Source organism: Balaenoptera musculus, chromosome 12 (assembly GCF_009873245.2).
Source record: "Balaenoptera musculus isolate JJ_BM4_2016_0621 chromosome 12, mBalMus1.pri.v3, whole genome shotgun sequence".
Lineage (NCBI taxonomy): Eukaryota > Metazoa > Chordata > Mammalia > Artiodactyla > Balaenopteridae > Balaenoptera > Balaenoptera musculus.
Genome location: NC_045796.1, coordinates 293,475 through 299,696, shown reverse-complemented (window position 1 = coordinate 299,696; position 6,222 = coordinate 293,475).

Here is a 6,222-nt window from a genome sequence, read left to right as displayed (position 1 = left end):
TGAGCCTCAATTTCCTCGCCCATAAAATGGGGGCGTCCTTTCCAGGAGGTGGGGCTGAGTCAGAGGAGGCTGTGCTCACCTCCAGCAGGTGCCGGTCGCCTCTCCGTCCTCTCTGTGTGCGTCTCTGCCCCGTCTCTCTGTCTCTCTCTGTCTCTCTCTCTGTCTGTGTCTTTCTCTGCCTCTGTCTCTGCTTCCACCCCTAACAGTCATGCCCTGGCTACCTGGCCTCAACGCTAAGCCCTGGACGTCCAGAAGACGCACACAGGAGCCCCTGCAGTGCTCACTGCCCTTCTTAAGTCACTCCTAGTTCAAGGGTAGCGTTTGAATGTGCCCTTGGCCCGAGAGGCAGGAGGCCCAGGGGGCTGATGGGAAACTGAGGGGACGGCCAGCTTCTCTGCAGGAGTTGGAACTCGAGACAGACAGGCAGCAGGAACTGAGCCGCTGGCAGCTGAAGCCAAAGCCAGAAGACACACAGAGAACAGGTAACGAGAAGCGGAGTCGGCGCAGGGGCCAGGCGGGAAGGGGCCGCCTAAGAGGGGCTGCGTGTCCTGGGCCGCCCATCTCCCTTCCCTCTCCTGACCCCTCCCGATCCAAAGGCTGCATCCCCCCTTTGCAGCCCCATGAGCCCCTGCAGCCCAGGTGGGAGGGTCAGCCTGAGCCGCGGCCACAACGGCCCTTGCGTGTCTGGGGGTTTGTCTTCTCTTCAGCCAGGCCTCCGAGGGGCCCGGCCGCACACTGACCCGCTGAGCCTCCACCCTCCTTGTCACCCCCAGTCCTTGGCTCTCCCAGGATCGCGTCTCCCTCAAAGCGGCCACACAAACTAGCTTGACGAGCTAATCCCAAAACCTGAAAGAAATGAGGCACCATTGAAAGCAGTCAGGCAGATGTCACCTAGACAATGGCTCTCCCTCCCCTCTGCCCAGAAGGCTGGTAAGTGGGGACCTCCGACAGGTCTGGGCCACCAGCATTGACTGTCTGAGTACTTTCTCCTCACGGATTTCTCATCTAGAACAGAGTCGGAGGGGATTCAAAAGCAACAGGAGATAAACCTGGAAAAGCAGGTTTTCTCCTCATTGTAGTAATTCTTTAAGTATAATAACCATAGTAATAACTAATGCTTATTGGTCATGTATTACTTGTCAGGTGTGTTTTCAGTTTAAGTCACTTAACCCTGTGGCACAGCCACTACCATCATCCCCGTTATTTTACAGATGTGGAAACTGAGGCACAGACAGGGCAGCACCAGGAGTCTCGCCCTGCGTTCCCACTTCACAGCCTGAACTCCTAACCACCGCTGTCCTTTGCAGTTTTCAGGGAAGTGTCAGAAGCTAAGAGATCTGTAACATTTTAGGCTTTGGGGTCAGATGCGATCTCTTCGCCTCTCCAGCTACGGTGACTGTGGGGAAGGATGTACCCTCTCCGAGTCCCAGGCTCCTCATCTGTGTGACAAAGTAGGGCTACTGTCAGGATTAAATGGCATGAATTCTGTTACAGAAGACGCGGCCCTCCTGGTCAGAGCCAAGCCTCCAGGCTGAGGGGGGCTGGTGAGGGGGTGGTCTGAGGATTGCTCCTTGGGCAGGAGTTTTCCTTTGTCCCCTCGGTTGCCGCCCTCCTACCTCTACCCCACGGAGTGCTTTCTGATGGTTCTGGAAGCCCTCCTGCCTACCCATTTCTGTCCAGGGCAACTCCCCAGCTTGTGTCTGCTGGTTCCCAGTGTGGCTTCACTTTCATGACATAGAATCACAAAGTCCCCTCAAAACCTGTGTCCTCGAAGGAGCGGAGGGTCAGAGGCCTGAAGTGGTCTGTCCCGTGTCACAGGCTGTGCGGTACAGACGGTCACTGGTCAAGCAGGGGCTGGATCCACTCGTTCACCAAAACCACTTGCTGTGCACCCTGAGGCCCAGGCACCCGTCCAAGCGAGCAAGACGTGTGAAGCTTTGCCCTCCTGGCTGCAGTCGATAGGGGACAAGATTATAACCAGCAGACACTGCGCAAGGGGCCACAGCAGGAAACAATGGCGGAGGTGGGGAGGGCGTGGTGCTCCAGAAAGGGACGAGGGAGCCCCATCTTCTGAGCAAGCCAGCCACGCAGGGCGTCCCGCAGGCTGGGCGGGCGGTGCCAGCTTCCCGCCCGCTCTCAGGAGCCCTGCCCCCCGCCAGCTTACGCGTAGCCTCCGGCCCTGCCTTTCGGGCCCAGGCTCTCTGAGCACCTACTGTTTACAACAGAGCAGGGAAAGAATGAGGCTCCTCCCAGAATGGGCGCAGGGGCTGGGAAACCAGCAGGTGCTCTGGACAGAAAGCTCAGCAGAAAAGAGAATATCTGGAAACAGCCCTCTGACCTACATACCACAGAGCGGGAATGTGTCGGCTTCCAGAAGCGTCTGGGGACAGAGCTTCCCGGGTTTCAGCACCACTCCCCACGGCCCCTGGGGAGGCACCGGGACTCCCAGAAGGGGAGAGAGCAGTAACCCCTCTTATCCTCGAGCCTTTCTGTGCCTTTCCTCACTGTCATTACCACATCTGTGAACATCTGGATTCCAGAGAAACAGGGCACTGGATTAGATCTCTAGTAGCCAGGTTCTTAGGCAAATTTTTCCCCTTTAAACGAAGTAAGTCTATTAATATGAAAGACAACATACAGCTCTGGACACATGGCCTGTTGAGGCTAAAAGAGATGAAGGTTTCTTCATTTGGGAAAGGCTTTGGGGAGATATCTCGACTCTGGGAAATAGAGCACAGCTAATATCTGGGAGGAAGGCTCTCGTGCTCCGACGTTTCGAACGCTGATGGCTGTTGTGCGGTGTTTGTTGTGCTGTGTTGCGTTGTGTTGCTCACTTGCCTTTCTTTCTGGGAGGTTGTGCATCTCCGATCTTCTCCTTCCTTGGGAATTTTTAGCAAGTAGCAAATTCACAGGTATGAAATCCATGGGTAATGAGGGTTGACTGTATACATATGTACACATACACGTAGTCTCAGGGTATGTACGTGTGAGATGGGCACCAAACATAGGCTGCATTGAAGTTGCCAACCGTGTATTGTGCTACTTTCGTGTGACCTGTTTGCCCCAAGCACTGGGACTGAAACACTGAGAGGCACAGAGTTGCTGCTCCTAGAGGGTTTATTCTAATGGGAGAGACTGAGTAAACTCAAGACAAGTGAACAAATAGTTGCAGATTATGCTAATTACTAGGAACAAAATAATCAGTTTACTCTTCCAAAGAATAAGTACTCAGACAGGGTAGATGAGAGAGATGACAGCTGGCACCTGAAGAGCCAAAGGAAGCCCTTCGTAACGGCGTGAAGACATCTGGGGAGGGGAGAAGGTGAGGTGGCTGGTGGCCTGGAGACCCGAAGTGGCTGGCGAGGCTGGCAGAGCCCCAGGCCTGGGGCGTGGTTAGTTCTGTGGACGAGAATGGGGCTGGTGGGAGTGGTTAGTGGAATTTTGACTCTTTCTGTAATTGTGGATTTTTAATGAAAAGATACAGTCATGTAGCATAATATAATAACAAAAATTTAACTAACAAAAGCCAAGCGTATCCAAGTTTCTTCAAGAGTGGCCTCCAGAGCCCTAAGAAACACCCACGACCAGAACTTGGATGAAGAAGGAGAAAGCATACAGAAGTCCGAGGAGCAGCTAATGAAGCAGGAGAAAGCTCCGGAGAGTGCGGCGTCACAGAGCCGAGACAGACAGAAGGGAGTCCAGGCCAGAGAATTCTTTTTTGATTTGGCCTGAGTACATCCGTGGTGCCTTGACAAGAGCCCTTCGATGTGTCAGAGTGCAGGAGGGCACGTGGAGGGAAGGATCGCGGGCAGTGTTTGCAGAAAGTGTTTCGGGGAATTTGACTATAAAGAGAATCAGAGTAATGGAACAGCAGCTGGAGGGGGGTTAGGAGGCCAGAGAGGTTCTCTTGTTTCTTTATGTGGGAGACCCTAAAGCACATCAGTTTACCAGTGAGGATGACCAAGTCCTAAAGAAAGATCAGTAATTCACAACAGAGGAGGGCGTTATAGGAGGAAAGAAGACCTAGACAATGAGAAGGAATGGGGTCAGAAATTCCTGTGAAATAACTGATCTTTGTTAGGAGGAAAGGCCTTCTCCAGTTGTATCTGGATGGAATAAAGAGAGAAAGGTGCAGATAGTATAGACTTGGGAGGAGAGTACAATGATAGTATAATACATCAGGGTGGCACAGTGGTTCCTGGTGGCACAGTGGTGGCACAGTGGTGACACAGTGGTTAGGAATCTGCCTGCCAATGCAGGGGACACAGGTTCGAGTCCTGGTCTGGGAAGATCCCACATGCCGCGGAGCAACTGAGCCGCTGCACCACAACTACTGAGCTGGTGCTCTAGAGCCTGCGAGCCACAACTACTGAGCCCACGTGCCACAACTACTGAGCCCACGTGCCACAACTACTGAAGCCCACGTGCCACAACTACTGAAGCCCGTGCGCCTAGAGCCCGTGCTCCGCAACGAGAGAAGCCACCGCAATGAGAAGCCCACGCACCACAACAAAGAGTAGCCCCTGCTCGCCACAACTAGAGAAAGCCCGCGCGCAGCAACGAAGACCCAACGCAGCCAAAAATAAAAAATAAATAAATTTATTTAAAAAAAGATTACATCATAAAATATGATTTAATATTTGTAACTTTATAAGACTTCTCATATAAAAGAGTTCACAAGTCTGAAATCAATCTTTGGTTAACACAAACTCAGTTTTGGGGTCTGAAAATATAGTCACCATATCATGCTGGGTCATTTACAAAATTTTGCATGCATAGAGTTTTAACTGCAAAATGGCAGGAGGTGAGAGGAGCTGGTCCCATCCAACTGTTTGCATCAAACTAACCCCAAGGGACCTTAGGGAGTGGCCAGGGACTGGAGGCCAGCCCACAGAAGGCCAACAGGGACGCATGCCAGGCAGAAGGGGGAAGTGACCCAGGAAAGGTACTGGTCAGCTGCAAAGCACTGTATCCTACCTTCAGTGGCAGCTGCTGCCTCCTAAGCTCAGAAACAAATGCTTAATTTGGAGATAAAGCTCCCGCTGGGATGGGAGGAGAAGCTAGCACAGCGGTTCCTCAAACTTCCTACCACCAAGAATTCTTTTTATCTTTTCCACCCCGCCTCCATTGACCCACCCTGTGTCAGGAAGGTTTTTCTTACAAAATTGCATTTAGTAACAATGAATTCTTCAAGAATCAAAGATATTTATAGCTTCCAGCCAAAGTTTTATTGAATAAAGCCCTGAGTTTGTTTAATTAATTATTTTAACAAATATTTATTCATCAGTAATGGTAGACATGTATGTCGAGCCCTCTAGGGTAACAGCCAGAAGTCACCATGCAGTGAGGAGTTACCCTCCTCAGGACGTCTGTGCAGGAGGAGAGAGGAGCGGGGACGAGGCAGGGAAGGAAGAGGAGGCAGAGGTGGGTCAGGGGCGGCTTCCCAGAGGCACCCCTGAGCTGGGACTTGAAGGAGAAGAAGGACAAATAAGAGTTTCCAAGTAGGGCTTCCCTGGTGGCGCAGTGGTTAAGAATCCGCCTGCCAGTGCAGGGGACATGGGTTCGAGCCCTGGTCTGGGAAGATCCCACATGCTGCAGAGAAACTGAGCCCACGAGCCACAACTACTGAGCCCATGCACCACAGCTACTGAGCCTGTGCGCCTAGAGCCCGTGAGCCACAACTACTGAGCCCACACGCCTAGAGCCCATGCTCCACAACAAGAGAAGCCACCGCAATGAGAAGCCCACGCACCACAACGAAGAGTAGCCTCTGCTCGCCGCAACTAGAGAAAGCCCGTGAACAGCAACGAAGACCCGACACAGCCAAAAAGAAAAAAAAGAAATAGTTTCCAGGCAGATAGAAGGGGGTTCGGTTGTGGGCCCTCCAGAGAACGGGAACAGCCTGAGGCTTAAAGAAAATAACTGCCGTTCACTGAGGACTTGCTGCGCATCGGGGTCCGGGCTGAGCACTCACACGCGTCACTTCTTCCGCGCCTCCTAACGTTGCACGCATTTCACAGGTGAGGACGTCTGAGGCCGCATGGCTGGGAAGTGAGGGAATTGGGCCCCGGGGCCGGCAGCCACCGACTCTGCAAGTGTCTTTGGCCCACAGCAAGCAGTTTGTCGGCACTGGAAAGGGACGGCGGGAAGACAGGCCAGGACCTGAGGGCGCTGGTGCGGCTCGGCTGCGCCACGTTGGTCTGCAGAGCCGCTCCGGTGCCG